This window comes from Tauraco erythrolophus, chromosome 3 (assembly GCF_009769465.1).
Source record: "Tauraco erythrolophus isolate bTauEry1 chromosome 3, bTauEry1.pri, whole genome shotgun sequence".
Classification (NCBI taxonomy): domain Eukaryota; kingdom Metazoa; phylum Chordata; class Aves; order Musophagiformes; family Musophagidae; genus Tauraco; species Tauraco erythrolophus.
In genome coordinates, this window is record NC_141467.1 from 49,674,393 (window position 1) to 49,693,550 (window position 19,158).

Consider the following 19,158-nt stretch of genomic DNA (forward strand, 5'->3'; position numbering starts at 1 on the left):
ATATTTTGAACAACAGAAAATCACATCAAACTAAAGTAGAAAGGATAATTTCTAAGTTTTCTTTGTCAGCTTAGTTACAAGTGAACACACAGTTTGAATGACTTTTATAAAATAATGAAGATGTTTAACCAAGGATTAAGATTAAACAATTTAAAGTTATGCTTTTAGAGTTTTAAATATTTTGACTTTTTTTATTATATCAGTTCCAAATGAGTTTCCTGTTTTAAAGGTGATAAATAGACCTTTCCTAAACTTTCAGACCATGTCTGACAATATAAGTGAAAATAACACAGTAATTTGAAATGGTAACATAAAAAAATGAGTGCTAAACAAATCGTAACACTTGATGTTTTCTAAATAATTACCTGATAGATGAAGTCAAGACAGATTAAAATATGCTCGTATTTCTAAATTATAATTAATTCTTAATTATATTTTGTCAACAATCTGAATTTCAATTTATTATACTAACTTTACCAAGTATCCTGTAAAGTCAAACAGTATTATAAGTTTTTCAATGGTAGGGTGGTATCTTTTGTGCTTGTCAGAGTTCAAGGAGCATCTGGATGATGCTTTTAGCCATGTGATTTAGTTTCAGCTAGTCCTGCAAGGAGCAGGGAGTCGGACTTGATGATCCTTGTGGGTCCCTTCCAACTTGAGATATTCTATGATTTTACATGGAGTAGGATCAGAACACTCTTTGAAAAAACTAGCAGAAGTTATTGTGACTTAAATGGGTCCAGATTTCAACATTTTCAGCAAGGTGCATAAAAAGAAACCTGTCCATAAGCCAGCATAGCCTGGTGGAGCCTCTAATATGTGCACATATAATTTTTGTTGCTTAAAAAAAGGTCTCACGGTTTAGCATAGTTAGGGTAATCCATAGGAGCCTGATCTGATACTTGCTGAAATCTGTGGTTCACACTGTGAACGTAGTGTCTGTCGTTGCCTTAAGCAGGCATTGGGTTGTGCCAATATGTAAGCACAAAGATGCATATCTTGTTTGTTGTTTTTTTTCTTTTTCATATGAGACCTGCTGGGTTATTGGCACTTAAAACCATTATCTCTTAAATGCTCTTCTTTTCACATTAATTTTTTGAAAGGCAGAGTTTATACTGCTACCTGGTCTCCTTTATATTTGGTTAATATTTGTGGATTTTGTGACACTGTATGTGCACAAAAATGACAATTTTGAAGGGACTAAAAAAAGTTATGCAGGTTCAAAACTCTGTGTGTGCCCATGGATAACTGAAATCCCAGTTCAGGCTTTATTTTGTACATTATAGACAGATACTCCAGATTTCTTTCAAAGAAGACGTTGATCCTCACTCAGTAAACCTGCACGTAGCCTATGTATTATCTTTGGCTCATGTTTAGGACTTAACAGAGGTTGAAGTAGTGCACGAGACCATCTAAGCTGACTTGACTTTTACCCACAGAGAGTGGAAACTAGCTGTTAAGCTAAATGTTGGAAGATTAAGACACTGTTTTTTCCACTAAGGATTTATAGTCGTTAAGGCTGTCAAATTCGTCTGTGTGTCAATTACAGTTTCAGAGGTGAAAAGTCAGACTGCCTTTCAAGACAAGTTTTTCTAATTAGAGCAATGAATGTTTGATTGCTATTCCATTAGTAATGTATGATAATTGTACACTGATGGGCTGTCACTTTCAACCACATACAGAGTAAGATCACAGATGCATTTTTATGTTGTTATGCCTTTGTCAGCTTTGGTTCCCGTCAAAAGTCAGCTTTATGCAGATGAACGCTGTGATATTTCAGAAATACATTTTGTCCATAGGCCTGTTAAATGGTGCTACGTGTCTGCTTTTTGGGTGAATGCCTCTCTCTTGCTTTGTTTAACATCTCATCAGTATTTTACACTTTGATGTTCACTAGATTGCACTCGCAGGGAATAACTTTACTCTTCAGGAAATATAACGCATGGGGAAAATCCTGACTTACTAAAGGTGAATAAATACAAAAGAGGAAATACAGTAACTTCATAGAACTGTAGTGGAAAATGTACATCTTCTGACTTATGAAGGTTAAAAACATTTCCTTAGAATAATAGGTGTTGTAGAGATGCGTGCCATTAATACTCAATCTCTGAGTTACTATAACATATCTCCCTGAGGGTGATCATTGCATTTGGCTTAATTCTGTGATTGGTGAACTCAACAGCGCTTTGCTGTGAACCTCATGGTCTTCACCTTCTAAAGCAGTTCTGGAACTCGGTGTTGATTGTGAACATCCTGCTAGGTGAGGCATGTTAAGAGGGAGGGGGAAAAAAAATGCTGTAAGGATTACATATTACAAATTGCATAGCAGAGTGCTGGAGCAGCAGAGACTGCCTGGGTGCACATCTGACCAAAATCTCCTTTTTTTTTTTTTTTTTCCTCCTTGCATTGTTTCCTATTCAGGCTAGCTCAGAAGACTGTTTTTTTTTGTATTGCAACCTTTACATATGTCTAAAACCATGTGTCATAGACTAAGAATGAAGTTTTGTTTCAAAGTTGAAGAAAGGAAACCTAATTGATGCTGGCATACGGGTTTGTGGGCCATGTGCTAATTACTCATGGTTGTAAAGGAAGAGAGATGTGTTCCAGTTGTGTGTTTGTGTGCTACAGTGTATACAGGAGCAATTTAATGTTTAATTCATTCTGTACTGAACTCAATGATTTTTATTTTTTTTTTCTTTAAGCTCCTAACCTTGGAAGATTAAAGAGTATTAAGTATTGTGCTTTTAGACAAAACATGTGATTCCTTTCTGTATAATGGTATCATATAGGTATCCAAAGAAGCTAAAAACTATAATGCAAAGCTGTCTGCCTTTTGGAATAGCAAAGAGACCAGTAGCTGTAGAGGACTGTTACCCTTTCTGTGTCCAGCTGCAAATCTGAGAGAAGAGCTTTGCAATTAGCTTTTGTGAATACTAGTTGACAGCAGAGGAGGGTTTTGAGACTTCAGTTTTCTGGGCTCTGCTCCAAGTTCCGGAATGAAATATACTTCACTGACTGCATATCTCCTTGCCCCTGTCTCATCTGTCTCCCCCAGCCTGACTACTTTGTCTCCTCATCTTGACTCATGTTCCTTCTGTGTGCACTATGCTTCTTTCTCATCTTTTTCTGCGTTATGGTGAATGCTACCTCTGCCTTCTCTTCACGCTTTCCATAAAGTGTGGATGGAGGATAGAAGGTACTAGAAACTGCGTGTCTTTTAATCTCATTTTTAGCGTTCGTGCCGTTGTGTTCTGCTGAACGGCAATAAGCAAAGCCAGAAAGGCTCTTGCTCACCTGCAGACTGGAGTATGTTCTGTGGCTGATGCTGGGGGAGCACATTCTGTGGGACTGGAGTACAAAGATGTTTTCTTACCACTTCTAATGCTCTTCCGTTGGGTGAGATGAAATGGCAATATTCTAAGGCCACCTTTTGATGATTTTCATAGCTTTTGAGCCAGAAAAACCTTGTTGCCCTATTTTTAAGAATAGGAGTCGTAGTTTTTCAGTGAGATATTTTTAAGAATTTAACTTAAGTAAAACATTGTTTTTAAACTCATATGCTCAGAAGTGTCTCAGCTGCTCATCTCAGAATATTTAAGAAATGTGAACAACTTGGGCATTTTTACAGTTTGTAACTCAGATTTTGTTCAAATAAAAAATGTGAAATAATTAGTTGCATGATTAAATCAGATCTAAGACCTAGGCTGTCTGTGGCAGTAGCTGGGACTGAAGAGATGCAGGCAATTGCCATTTAAGGCGAATTTGCTGTTGGCAGGAGAGATTGGTGTGAAGGGTATCATGCCTGATGGAATGATGCAGTGTTGTGCAGAGCGCCTCTGCCGCTCACGTGGAGCTGCTCTCAAGGACAGTGTACAGCATCTGTAATCCAGGAGTGGATGGTGCTTACTACTCCCAGCAAGCTCAAATCAAGAGCTACGGCTGAAAAAATACTTTGATGGATAGGAGGAGGCAGCAGGAGGAACTTGGCTAGTGAAGAGCAAAAGTTTTCGGGTTATTGCTAACAGGAGTTTCCAGGATTTTTGATACGAGAGTTTCTTATGGCAATGAGCCAAGAGACTGAGATCCTAACAGAAAAGCAATTAGGATTGTTTTGGGAAAAGATCGCATAGCCGTTTTGGAAAGGGCTCTTTGAACGACGAAGGTGACCTGAGAAATTGGCTGATGTGCTTAGTTGCGTGTCCCAGTGAGTATTCCCAACAACAGAGGAGATGTTACTTTAGATGTGACGTGCACAACGTATACTCCATTAGATACCAGAAGGAAATTGTACTAGATATTTCTGGGTTAAGAGTAAACTGACCTTGTGATGGGAAGCATTTGTAGTTCAAGAGAAGATTCAGTGGATGGATTCTCTCTCTAAAAGAGAAAGGATAAATGTTACTAAATACTGCTATTTCTTGGAGCAAGTTGGATTGAAGAGACTGTAATAGTGCCTAAAATGGTAAAGAAGCAACTGAACTGCTTCCAGGTGCTGTGATGTTTGCTAGGCTTGAATATGGTGAATACATTCATCATGGGATGATATTGTAGCTTCCAGTTTTTGTATTTTAATGCACAATTATAATCTTTTTGTTTTAATTCCTGCTAAAACTGTAGTATTCTTAAAACAGTTCTATTTTAAGGTTATAGCAGTAGCTTCACCTCCTGATACATTTCCTCATTTCTCCAGTTTAAAACGTCTTTGGTAATATTTAGTTAATTCTCACTATTTTTGTCCTAATAAATATGTTCTTGTGATCTGCTTGAAATGGTTTTAAAAAATTTAATGTTCTCCTTTTTCTTTAATTGTCGTTAGTAGTTGAACAGAAGCATTCGTTAACTTGGTTTCATCAGATCTTTGCTCCTTAATGCCATGAAATCAAACATAATGTAACATCAGCTTCTCTATATGGGGTGAGTAATGATACACAGAGATTGTTTTCACCCAAACAGAATGTAATTTTTTTTATTGTTTTAGCTTCTATTTTTCCATTAGAATTCTTTGTACAAAGATGGTGTATGTTGCTTGCGTTTTAGAGGCCTCTCGATAGAGCGTACTGTTTATTCTCTTGCTAATAAACTCTCTTTTCCTTCCCATCTGCACTATAAAAATGTCATTAATTTTCAGTATCACCATGTTTCTCAAATGATGTTCACAATTAAAATACTATTGTAAATGGTGACACCAAACAGCGTTCGTATTTAATGTCTGAGATAATACTAGTACTTATCTGTAAGATAGTATTTCCCATGTTCTCACTTGAACGTAGCTCTGGAACCTTGCATGTTGCAGGGGGAAAACTGTTTGTGCTTATGGATAATTTTATAATGCTTATCTGTAATTCTGCATTAGTACTGCATCTTAGGGGAAATAGCTTCAGAAAGAATGCTTCTGCTCAGCTGACAATTCAGGAGGTATTGCTGTCCCTCAGACAGGAGATTAAATGAGATCTTTTTGTTTAGGCTTTGCTTGCATTTCTATTTTCTCTGATGCAGGAGAGGATAAGGGTATTTTGCTCCTATGGCAGACAACTCGTTAAACGCACCTGATACGATTGAAATAGAAGTTCCAAAGAAGAACCAGTTCCTGTCCAGTTAATTGCAGCTTTGTGATGTGTCATTTATTTAAGTGTCTTACTGTAGCTTCTTGTTTTCTACAGAGCTCAGAGGTTACCTCTTAATTTGTCTATTTTCATTAACTGTGGGTGTGGCACTAGCTCAGCATTGCAACAGAGGGAAATCAGTATTCTTTGTTTCCCTTGATGTTAAAAATGTTGCATTAATAAGCTCATATTTTAACAGTATTATTTGGCTATGAACCGATTGTATAGAGGATTAAACTATACTCTTGCTGAGAATAAATGGATTTTATGCTTCAGCAATTAATGCAAAATTAATGTAATTTGACAGACTCTAACATGGATTTCAAACAGACCCAAATCAAGTACCTCTGTGATCATTTTGGTGGCTCCTTTATGGCATTGAAACTATTGTTCTTTCATAATCACATCTTGCTAAGACCATAAATAAGTTAACACTGATTGTTTTGTATAAAAGTAAACCTTGAATATTTAATACTCCTGTGTCTCTCATATAATTATGGGAGACTTCTGCAAAAATATTGGGTGAAAATTTCTGCATATTAAACAACTGCACGGAAATTATGACCTGTTTTCAGGTCCTTTTTAGACAAATGGTAAGTTGGGAAAAATGCATTTGGAACTAGTGCAGGGACATGGTTTATTACAGTTTATCACTACAGTAGCTGTATAATTATAAGGCTTGAGGAAAAAATAGTATATGAAAACTTGAGAGATTTTCCATGGATCCCCACTTGTCTGCCATTTGAAATGATTATATTTTGCGTTTGTTACTGTAGACCTTTTTCCAGGAATGCTTCAGGAAGAATAGTGGCTTGGAGTTTGTATCGACTGTGTGCAAAATCACATCAAGTAAATATTTTTTTTTTTCCCCTACAAATGTATGTTATCAAACATGTGTCAGTACTGTTTCTTATATAAAGCATTTAACTGTTGAAAATTATTTTTGTGTTGTTGATGTGGTTTGCACTTGATGACTTTTGGACTCGGTAACGTAGATTTGTGTTGTCAGCTGTGACCTAGATTAAAGCACACCGGAACAATACCACTTTCGTTGCAAGCTGCTGTGGCCAGGGGATGCTGCATTGGGAGCATTGTATTTGGTAGCCAGAAGTTCATTAGTTCTCTCCTTTCTCTCACTCTGAGTGTGAAGATTTTGATTTCTTACACTCCTGCGTCATAGTCCTGAAAGGTTTTCTCCTCAACAGTTAGCAAGAGGAGCTCAGTTTATCTTGTGAATTAGTGGCTGAAATGGCAGAGTAGGAGCTAGCCTCAGATCACTGCTCATTTGGGAAAAGAGAGCTGGGATCAGACTGCATACTGATATACAAAAAGGTAATGATTTAAAAATAAGCAGAATAGTATGTGACTCAAAATGCATATGCAATAAGTAACTCAGTGCCTTTTATCTGATTTTAGTGACCCTCTAAATTCACTCCTTATTAGACTAGCTGAAATTTTCTAATGATCAAAATGAAGTACACAGATTTTGTAACTTCAGTTTATGTCGTAAATTTACACATGTATACATAAATAAAAGTTACAAAATCTACATGCAGATAGACACATGCTGTTTCAACATCTGCAGACCTGTGTCTGGATATTTTGGGATTATGCTGGATCGTAAAACTAAATTGAGTTTTCATGTAACTCTGTGTATTTTGTGGTGCTCAGGGATAACATAGCTAATAAGTCCATCTCCATTTTATAAATGGGAGGAGACAAGAAAGGAAGCCTGGCTCTGCTTTCTCTGATGCTTTGCAATTCCATAAATTTTATCTATTTTTAGTTAATATCCATGTCATCACAGTGTCACCTCTGAAGACTGATTGATATTGGTGCCTTCTTGTAGAAAACCGTAATTCCTCTTGCCTTTTATTATCACTACCCTGTGAAGTTATAACTGAGTAAAAAAAAAGAAAAAATAACAAACCCTAAAATACAACAAATCATGTGATAGATATACATTTATATACTTGGAAAAAAGACAGAATGGTGCTTTACATAATCATATATCTAATAATCAATGTACATGGTCAGGTTTTTTGATGGTCAGACCACACTCATTGAACCTTATCTTCTTGGCTTATTTAGGCTAGTGTTTAGAAGGTATTTTTATCTTTATAAAACCTTGCTGGCCACAATAGAATACACTGTACGGATGATTTCACATATGTAAATGACCCTTTTCAGGGTAGTCATGGGCTGTCTATGGAGGCTAGCAAGACAGTCATCTGAATATTATCTTCCTCCCTGCTGCTCAGGTGTCCTACTTGTAAGAGATACAAGAAAAGTTGTGGAATTCTTTGATTAGTATTAGACCAGATCATCAGTGACCTCCTTTCAGGCTAGTACTTTGAGGTGTAAGAACAACTTTACTTCCCCATATCACTTCAATAGGAGCCAGTCTCCTGTTGCACAAAACCCCACAGAATTTCTGTCCAATTAAGATTCCCAAAGATTAATTAAGGTCATGAGTTTCTTCTGCACTTCATGCTGTTGCAGAATGAATGTATTGCTTAATGAATACTAGATGGTGTCGTCTTAGATAAATTCTGTGCATAGCAGTAGCCTGCAGTAGTCTTGTAAAGACCAGATTATTGTAAGGTTGATGAAGTGTGACTTCCTTCCTCATGTAACTAGCTGTCATGGGTTAGGCTGTTCTGGCAACCAAACCCTACACAGTCGCTCACTCACCCTCCCCCACCCCCAGGGATGAGGGAGAGTCCTCTCTCTTTAGGACTTCATGCATTAAAAGTGACATGCATCAAAATGTATTGACCTGAGAAGTTTATGTTGACAGAAGAATAATCTACTTAAATATTTAATTAAAGCAAAAGTAAACCGTGTTGCTCAGTAAAACATAAAAGGCAAGAAAGTGAATGTAAAGTTCACCACCACCACTACTTGTGCCAAAAGCTTCATTTTCTGCAAATCTGGCTCTTTATCTGGGCATTACAAACAAAAGTTTTCATAAACCATGTCCCAGATCTGACTTTTTGAGAACTGTAAATTTCTTGTAGATAGATTCTGAGTTTGGGCACAGCTATTTCAATCTATTACTGCTGTATTAGAGATATCCAAAAGTCTCTTATGATCATCTGGTAAATTTTGTCTGGAATTTGTTAATGAACTCCTAAAACCACAAAGGAACGTGGGCTTCAGTGTATATGTGTGATCAGACTGGATATAGCATGGGTTTAGGGGAACCTATTATTGTCTTCTGAGAAGCTAAACAAGATGAAGTCATGTGTAGATCTGATCTCATTAGTTAACGTTGTTCCTGATCTCAATATTGTTGACCTCTGAGGAGGTCTGAAAAAATAGAAGTGAATTGCCATGTGAATTCCTAAGCTGTGCTCATGCTATCATTTTACTTTCTTGGTCATATTTCTAGTTACTACTATAAATGAAAAAGAATATCTATTAAAACAGAGCAAATGGCTTAACATTTTATAACACATCAACACCTAGTGGCTGCAGTTGGTAGAGGGTCGCTGCTTAGCAACAGTGTATTAGGGGTTTGGGGGAGTTTTTGGTTTCATGTGATCGAATATTTGTTTTGAAGAGGGAAATAGCTAGAACAGTATTCTAGGGTTTTTTAAAGTGTAATGTAGAGTCATAGAATCATTTAGGTTGGAAAAGACCCTTAAGATAATTGAATTCAACCATAAACCTAACACTGCTAAGTCTACCATATTTCATGTTATAATGTTTTATACTCCAGATATATTACGTAGTTTGTGACTGATTGTAGTAGCTTCACTGAAGGGTCTGATCTTGCAGATCTTAAAGTGTTTTTACAAAATAAATAACTGGTTTAGTAACTATTAATTGAATGTATAGGTAAGGAAAGGGAGAGAAAGTAGGACAAATACAATTTTCTTCACCACAATGAAATTTTTGGTTTGAGACCTCTGCATACCAATGTATCTTAAAAGAAAAGAAAAATCCAGAGGAACTGTGTCCTAACTTTTATTTCCTGATTCCCTATTCCTGCTTGGGTTTATTGCTCAGCCTCTTTTGTTTAATTTTTCCTTACTGAATAACTTCAAAACATTAATCAATCTAAGGTTTATATTTTAAGCTAATGGCTCTTTTTGACAAGGAAGATCTAGGTTTTGCGGTTGTTTTTTTTGTTTTGTTTTGTTTCCTTGTTTTACAGATCTGTGATCATACCTTCCTTATCTTTTCTGAATGTTTTCATAGAGAGTGCTTTGACAAGTAGTAATAGATATTTTTTAAATTATATTCTTTGTAACAGAGACATTGCAGTCTTGAAAAGTTGCTTTAGCAATCATTTCTTTCTTGGAGGAGGAAGGAATGATATGCCAATTTATAAAGTATCTGGTCTCCTCTTTGTTCCTATGGTTAATTCCAATTAAGATGTGTTCTTACATGTATTATATGGGTCAGTAATAATTAGCATTTTGTTCACATGTCCTTAAAAATATTAATAGTTTGTGGATACACTGCTGCACCATAAAAAAAAAACTTCAGAGTCTTATATCTGTGATTATTTTGAAGGTACCAAAGAGATAGCCATTATTGAAGAGACAGTTGGAACATGGATAAATGAAGTTGGGAGGTCATGTGTGCCTGCTTTATTTAAGGCGAAAGAACATTTTTTGGGATGCTGGAATGTATTTCCAATTTTTGTAATGATTATAGAGTTCCTCATGTCAGTAACTGCTTTTAATTGTCTGAACCATAGCACCTGCTAATAACACAAATTCTGCTAGATATTACATCTATAGTCTTTCATATAGCTAAATTTTCTTTTTGCCCATGGCAATAATGAACAATATCTTCATTAAACCTACTGACAGCTCCTTAAAGAGAAAATTATTAATCATGCCATAGACTTGCAAGGAGTAGCATAGGTAAAAAGATGCTGTTAGATCAAAATCCTTTGGGGAAAGACGATAAAAGAAATTGCGTTGGTTGGTGAAAGAGACCTACCTGGATACTCCAGAGACAGGATTCAGTGTGGATAGAGATTCCTGTAGTGTTATGAGCAAAGATAAAACTCACTTGCAGAAATTCAGATATGGAGATTGGGGAACAAATACTGTCATCAATGTGACAGCCTTAAATGCTTTACTCTATAGTTGGCAAGTTGTGATTACTAGAGAAATTAATTTTATTAAAAAAAAAAAAAGTTGTAGAAACCACCTTGAAGTGAGTGTTCACAAGCTGATTCATTTTGACTTAAAAAGAAGCATAAATGAAAGTGTATTAGTAATATGAATCAGGTCTTCAGCTTCAAAATAGAAAATTTAGAAGAACTGGGAAAAAACAAATAGGTAAGTTGCTGTACAGAGGGATTCAGGATTTGTTATATGGGAGAGGAACACCATTGCTTTTATTATGGAAGAAGTTATCTGAAACTAGTGGCACAAGAAAAAACCTGCAAGAGGTGTTTCCTGATTTAACTGGCTAAAATGATCATTCTCCAGAAATAATTTAGAATTAGAGAATCTATCTGTTCATTCCTTTGCAGCTAATCAGTGAAGAAAACCATTAAAGGATAGAAGGAAAACTGCTAAAAGTAAGGGTTAGTTAGATATCATAGGAGATGTTTTAATGAATGGCTCTTCAGCCTAAGGAACAGGAAAAAAACCCAAACAAACAAGCAATGAGAAATACTGAGGGAGGACTGACTAAATAAAAATTTTATTGTAGATATTTAAGTGTGTAAAGTTTAGGTGTAGATTGAAAGGTATATTAACATTCTATTTCTTTTATCAATAAGGATGATACAACTGACTGAGAGCAAAGGTGGGGCATAACAGGAACAAAAATGTTAGGGACTACAAGATGTATGTCAATGTCTATCAGTTGGAGTGATGTGAAGAAATTCTTCACTCTGAGGGTGGTGAGACACTCGGCCAGGTTGCCCTGAGAAGTCATGGCTGCCCCATCCCTGGAAGTGTTCAAGGCCAGGTTGGATGAGGCTTTGAGCAACATGATCTAGTGGAAGGTGTCCCTGCCCATGGCAAGGAGATTGGAATTAAATGATCTTTAAGGTCTCTTCCTACCCAAATCATTCTGTGATTCTATAAAATGACTCTCTATATTTGTGTGGAGGACTGAACTGAACACCAGGGAGAGAACAACTATTTGAGTCAAAATATAGTGTTACTATACACACATATGACACACACATGGATAGTTATGGGCTGCAAATGAGAGAAAAGTTTATTACTTCCACTAACAAGTTTTAGAGCAACATTCCAAGAATGGTGTTTTCAGATGAAATTTGCTAAGCTTATTTAAGGGCTTTGGTGATGTGGTTATGTGTGATAATGAGGGAGAAATCTTTTTGAACCTGGAGGCCTCTTCCAATCTAATGAAGACTTATGATAATACATTCATATAGTAGATATTAATGCTTTTGTAGAGTTATTTCTCAGTCTCAAGAGCATCCTTAAGAGTGGAATTTATTTCCTTTTTTTTTTTGTATAACAGAGCTTTTTCAGAAACGTCATGTGGTTTCCCAGGTTTTTCTTTACTTTCTGAATTGCCCTTTTGCAGTTTTCAGAATACACTCATGTACCATTGTGATTAATTTAGCAAAATTGCTCTTCTGGATGTTGGTGATGAAGGACATTATGGAAGATTAAGATGCTTGAATTGTTTTAAGGGGGCAGAATTGAAGGAAGATAATGCTGTAGAGGAAGCATAACGTACTGAGTGAAGGAAGAACAACAGGAGTATCAGTGAAATAGAGAAATCTGATCTGTTATAGAGAAGCAGCTGGACTTTCAGTGCTCATGCGAACCAAGCTTCTGAATGTTCTCATGGTTGTTATCTGTAGGTGCCGTGCTTTGGCAATAAAAGCACACAGGCTTTGTATATGTTCTACCCTCAATTTCACGATTAAACATGGTAAATCGTTGGCTACTTTGATTTCAGTGAGAGTCTTTCTTTTTTTTTAGTGGAATCTATTTTTTGGGACTGTAAGGTAAGAAACTGTCTCATGGTAAAGCCTACACAGAGGACTAATTTAAACCAATTTAGTTGAGTGTCCATAGGTATAATGTTTCAAGTCTGTATGTAAATTTTCTCACTCTAGTATCTGTTTTTAAAGCTCGAATTCTATTACTGTAAATTCACTAACACAAATATTTTATGCAACATTTTGTCCCTGAGTGAACATTTCTAACCAAGTTATAGACCATGAACTGCAGGATCTGCAGTGAAATACAGACAGTTTAACTAAGTTATGCCGGTAGCTATTATATACTTGATCGGGGTTTCTGAGTACTAAACTATGATATTCATACAGCAAATGTATAATTTATAAGTAAGTGTATAAACATGGTAGACTTTTAGAAGCATACTAACTTTAATTAGTTAATCAAAAGATTTTTCTGTTTCATATTTGTCTAGATTAATTTGCTATTGAATGTATTTAATACAAACTATTTATTATTGAATGTTTTCCATTTCTACAGTCTAAATATTGTAGTCTTTAGGGAAAATACTAATTCATTTCACTGAGAGTTTTGTTTGGATAAATGCTATGGGATTTGCCCCTAAAAGCCATTGGATATATACCTACATCAAGCTTTAACAAATATTTCTGTGTTCCATTAAAGAGCTGCCTCTCTACAGTCTGAATTTAGTCCCTTTCCAGACTACAGTGCTTGTCTATCAAAATATTTTTCAGTATTAACACTTTTTGCTATGTAATTCAGTTTTGGTTTAACATTGTAGTGCAATGTATGAATAAGTTTCACTTAGTCCCAGTATTCTGGCTCCAGTAGTTGGCCATGGTAAATACCTATGCTGGCATGTAAGAATAAATGAAGTTTATAGTGATACTTTCTGCAATATACCGTCAAGCTTCCTGACTTGGGAAAGCATCTGGGAGAAAGACATCATGAGATCTGAAGATTTTCTTGACAGAAGATTTTCTGTTGTAAATTGTTCTTTAAGATTTTTTCAAATTTGTTAATAATGTCCGTGGCATTAAAAATACCCAGAAGCAACAGTTAGTCCTACCTATGAGCTTTTGACATTTACATCATATAGAACAATTCATGCAACTATGCTGTGTCGTAATATCTACAACAGTTTTCCAGATGCAGGGAGAAGACAGTGTCACAGTTTTCCTTCAGGAAAATAAACCCGAAAAATATTACTTTAAAAGCAGGAGCTTAAAACCTCTCCAGACTGTATTCCACCTTTATAGAATCTCTCCTGCTTTGAGTTGCAGTGTGGCGTTGTATCATTGCACCTCTAGTTGCAGGTAGACTTTGGGCCACGCACACAGATGCATCTTGATAAATAATGCTTCTTTTCTTGAGGAGGTAATAGCAAGAGTGCCTTAGTTCAATCATGCAACTAGAGCTGACCAACACAGTCCCATTCCCCTCCAAGGGCCAGGGCCAGGTTATCACGGAAATGTGTTACTAATGTGTTTTGTGTTTTTTTTTTTTCCTAAGAAGCAATTTTTCACTTGCTTTCTTAACAAGAAAGGAAGGTGGTGTGTGCAGGGGCTTAAGAAGAGTGCACAATTTAAGATGCTGGCTTTTTGGCAGCTGTCTTTTCAGATCAGATCAGTCACCTGCAAAATCTGGGTTGCTTTGTCTGTGAAACTGAACACCCGATATAAATCTGTTACTGTGAGCTTTCTTGCTCCTTACTTTTGAACAGTTTCATTTTTATCGTCATCGTCATCACCAGTCTCATTTGAATGAAGATGCTGCTTGTCACTCTAAGGATAGAAAAGTAGGTATTGGTCATCAGGCATTCAGTCTTTTAGGAGGAGGAGCTGAAATCTTTTGGAATGGTGATCTGTTCTGAAAAGCTAACGTTTTATTCATTTGATAATCCTAACATACATTCTCTTCCCACATCCTCTGTGCCACATATGCTTCCCTATGCATTTAAACCATGTGCTTTGCTCAAAGTCGGTGCACATCTTGCCTGTTATGTTGATCATGATGGAAAGAATTGCTTTGCTGTCCTTCAAATCACCGGCTATTGCATTTTTCACTTCTATTCCTTGATGAATAGATGGAGATGGCTCTAGTTGTGCAGGATGTAATCTATTTCTGTACAGAGTGTAGTCCAGTCCACTGACCCAGGCAGACTTTTTAAGAGAAGTGTTTGAGATAGTTGAACGCAATGAAATAAAAAAAAACAGATATGCAAGAGGCAATCCTCTTTTTACTTCTCTTTCTTTTTCCAAGCATTTAAAACATAGACTATGTATTTCCTTCATGACAATGTCAGTTTCAGTAATTTACTGAAAAATACAAATAAAATAGCAGTTTCCTTGGGAGCCATTAGCTTCATGTGAATTCATGAAGCTGTGGAAATAAGAACATACTATTAAAACTGGTACATTAAATACATCACACTAAAACGTATATGCCTCTGAGATTCAAAACATATTCCAATGAAGTATATGAATTGGGGGGGGCAGCAGTATTTTGGATTCCTATCTTATATATGTGTTAATAATAGTTATGCCATCATGTTCCTACCCATAACTTAATAACTGACTTTTTTGGCATCAGAGAAATAAAAAGTCTTTAGTAATTTCCATGCAGTATGCGACTCAATGTCTGGCTACAGTCAGGAGAAGCACGTTGCACATTGTATGTCTGGCTGACCTTAGGAGTGGTGTTAAACCCGATGACTATTCTGAGAAACCAGTAAGAGTCCCCAAGGGGCTGAAATATTCGCTCTTTTCACATATTTCTTAGCAATCCTTTCCAAACCTGTGCCAAATATGACTACTTTCCTTGGAGAACTCTTCTAACATATTTGATGGCACAGAGTTCGGACACCTTGCCCGTAATGACAGATAGTAACAATCTCTCACTTAAAAAGTTCATATCCAGAGTTCCTTTTGTTTTGTGTCTATATTCATACAGGGATTTTATCCGTATATAAACATATAAAGTATGGGTATAAACTTAGTCAGGGGAGGTTCAGGTTCGATGTTAGAAAGAATTTCTTCTCTGAAAGGGTTGGTCAGCCACTGGAATAGGCTGCCCAGGGAGGTGGTTGAGTCCCCATCCCTGGATGTGTTTAAGAAAAGGGTGGATGAACTACTTAGGGATATGGTTTAATGGGAGATTAGGGACGGTTGGACTGGATGATCTCTAAGGTCTTTTCCAACCTAGAGAATCTATGAAATCTATGAAAGTGTGCAAGTATCCTATTAACACAGGATACAAACCTTCAGGAGTTTCTATGCTGTGAAGTTTAGAGGTTTGAGAGGTCTAACTTAACAATATTGCTAGGACTTTTAAAAACCAATTCTGAATGTATGAATGACGTCAGGTTATATGACTACATTAATCTTCCTATGGAATCGTAACATTCTCAGTTTATCTTGATGATCTGTGTTCTTAACTTTCTTACTTTAGAGTACCATGCATGGGGTTATATTTTAATGTTTTTTGTTTGTTCTGGAAGAATCTGGCCCGCACGGCATGTGCTCACCAAGCTTGAAGCATGATTTATAGATACTTTTCTTATCCACAGGCAGCAGCGTTATAGATCTTCACTTATATGCTGTGGACTTGAGTATGAAAAGAATATGTTGGAAACCTCCTTTTGCTTCAGGTTTTTACACCCTACTCAACGTTTCTCTCACCCTTTGGGATTTCAGGCTAGACTTTGCCTGCATGGTTAAAGTAATGCCTGTTTTTTCTCATTTTCACATCTGTTTTAGTTACCACTCTAATTTTAAGCACTACCACTGAGGTGCTTAATTGCTTATAATTACCCATAAATGCAATAGTCAGTACTGTAGCCTTCCATTTTAACAGAAGTTACTATTGCCTGTTGACAAAAGATACTGACTACTACTGCTGTCTGCAGTGGCTGTGAGCTCCCTTTCTGCCTCAGGGTTCTTATCTTCTCATTTTTGACACCTCAGTGAACAGCAGAAGTCAGTCAGAGTAAGCCTTTTGGATAATATGAAATATAAGAAGCCAACTCATTTGAATTTGGGGGATATTTTGTATTGTATGTTTTAATTTTCTGCTTAGAATGGTTTTCTGCTTAAAAGCAGCTGGGGGGGGCATCAGATTAGAAAAGGAAAAAAAAAAAAAACATCTCTGAGCTGAGACCAAAGGCAGAAAATTTTCTGTTGGAAAGGAACGTTTTTCCACAGTTGTGAGACTGTGAGCCAGTGCAGTGAAATAACTGTGCTGACAGAATATGAACTTGAAAAGGTTTTGGGGTGTGATGCATCCTTCTGACTCATGTTAGTCCAGTGCACACCGCTACTGCTGACGTGATGCAAAAGTGTTTCTCATCTTCTTGTCCTGCCTGCTGAATGTTTCTGGGAAGTAGCTAAGTGCTTTTAACTTGTTCTGTTCCAGAATTGAGTTCCTGTCTGAGCGTGCATGTTTCATGAATGATACATGCTCTGCCTATCCTGAAAGCATGCGCTATAATGCTAAGTGAAACTGCATGAGGGCTGAAATAATTTTGTATACAAAATATATTGAAATCACTAGGAAGAGGGTGTGGCCTGGTGAGCGGAGTCATTTGTAGTCTTAGACATTAAGTACTTAGACTGAGATTTTTCTGTTGCCTATTAAAATTAATAGAAGCTAGATATCCAGATCCCTTATGTGACTTTAAAAAACTGTTTTCACTGTCTATTAGGGAAAAAAAAAAAAGTTTGTTGTCAAATGAAACCACTATTACTTTAGTGTTTCTATTTTGTACTGATTGTGAAATGTAAGCTAATATGAGTGGTAAAGGGTTGCTGATATACAAAGCTTTATTTTTATATGTTCAATACCTTATTAAAGTTTGTGTAAAACTTTGCAAGGCAGTTGCAGAGCAACGAAGGCTCTCATTGATTTTCTTTTTGTCAGTTTGATTAAATCTGAAATGTCAAAATTATTGCAATTTAAAGCATGAAAGGCATTTCAATATACTATAAATTCTGTTCTCCTGCTTTATAAATATGCATTATATTTTTATGGAGTTGTAAATAAAAATATTAATCTTACAGAAGGTAATGACTTCTAAACCAGATTGGTATCTGAATATTATCCTCTAAGTAATGTTTTCTCCCAGTTAGCTTGGGTTTTGGCTATATGAATCATATCAGTAAGTCCTGGAGCATCTAGCATTTAAAGTGAAGGATTTTTTCCTTTGTGTAATTCTACTATTGTGATTATCGTGTAGGTTTTCTAAACCAAAATACATGACAAAAGATAAAGACAAATACTGATTCAGATCATCTTTGATCTGATTCTTTTAGCAGTCTGAAGTATGATGTTTTGGGAAGGCCTGTCCTATAGACTGAGAGCTTTTATTTCCTATTGATATTAGGGAGAAATGAGAATTTTCAGGGCCTGCCATGAGGTACTCAGCACAATGTCACATCATAAATGAATATGGACCTACTCAACCAGTAGATCTGAGACCTTCATAAGCAAAAGAGTCTGTGCTAAATCTATAGATGCACGGGGTCAAATTAGTTCTTTGCATATTTGTTTTAAGACAAAGATCAAATTATTCTGGCCACCGCTTTCACAGACTTGTTTGTTTTTCAAACCAGGACGCACTAATCATAGCATAAGAAAATTTTACAGTAATTTGTTTTAAAATACTTTTGTTATTCTGAGGAAGTTTTAAAGAAGTAGGTTACTCAGCAACATCTGGAAAAGTTTCTCCCTAACACATACTATAGCAATAAGATGAATAGTAGAACTATGGAGAATGTGCAGGGGAAACTAAGCCAAACAATAAAAATGTTTACTTTTCACTCTTGTTTTTAGTCTCAGAAGCACATGTGTTTACCCTCCCCTCCCCCCCCAAAAAAAAAAAAAATTGCTCGTTCTTATGGCTCCTGCATGTCATTGCCATGTAATTTTTATTTACCCATTATTAAGGTTAGAGGACAAAAAAAATATATTAGGTCTTGATTTCAAGCATGTTTTGATTTGTTGGCCAATTAATTGGTTTCTAATTGAATTGAGAACAAGCAAAGGCAAATGTGAGAATCTTAACTTTAAGTTGAAGAGTTTGGAGTTCATAGCTGAAGGCTGATTGATAGACAATTATTCTCCGTCTGTGGCTAGAGGTAAAGGGGAAATGTAACACAACTGACAAATTGGTTACATAGATACTTCAAATAAAAAAAAAATCAACGTGAAGATCAGGATCTAGATATAATATGTTTCTTGGGTATGCTAGACCCTGCAGCAAAATAGCATCAAACTTTGGCTTAATAAGAGCTGAACCTGAGCTTTCCATACTGTTTCTGTCTCCCTTTAGCCTGGGCTTTTATCAAATATTCCATTTATTCTGTCAAACGGAACTTATTGAATCCCATCTTCTGTCTGGCAAAACATACCTTAAACTGTGTTCAAAATAACAGAAGGGCCATGACAAATAGCAAACAATCCTTGAGCACTGACAGAAGATCTGACACATAGCAAAACTGTCTTGCCAAATGCATCTTCCAACTCACGACCTTTTAACAGATGTGCTAATGCTGCACAGTCTTATATGTTTTCATATTCTAGTGCAGATTATGAGTAGTATATCTGTCTTTACAAGGAAG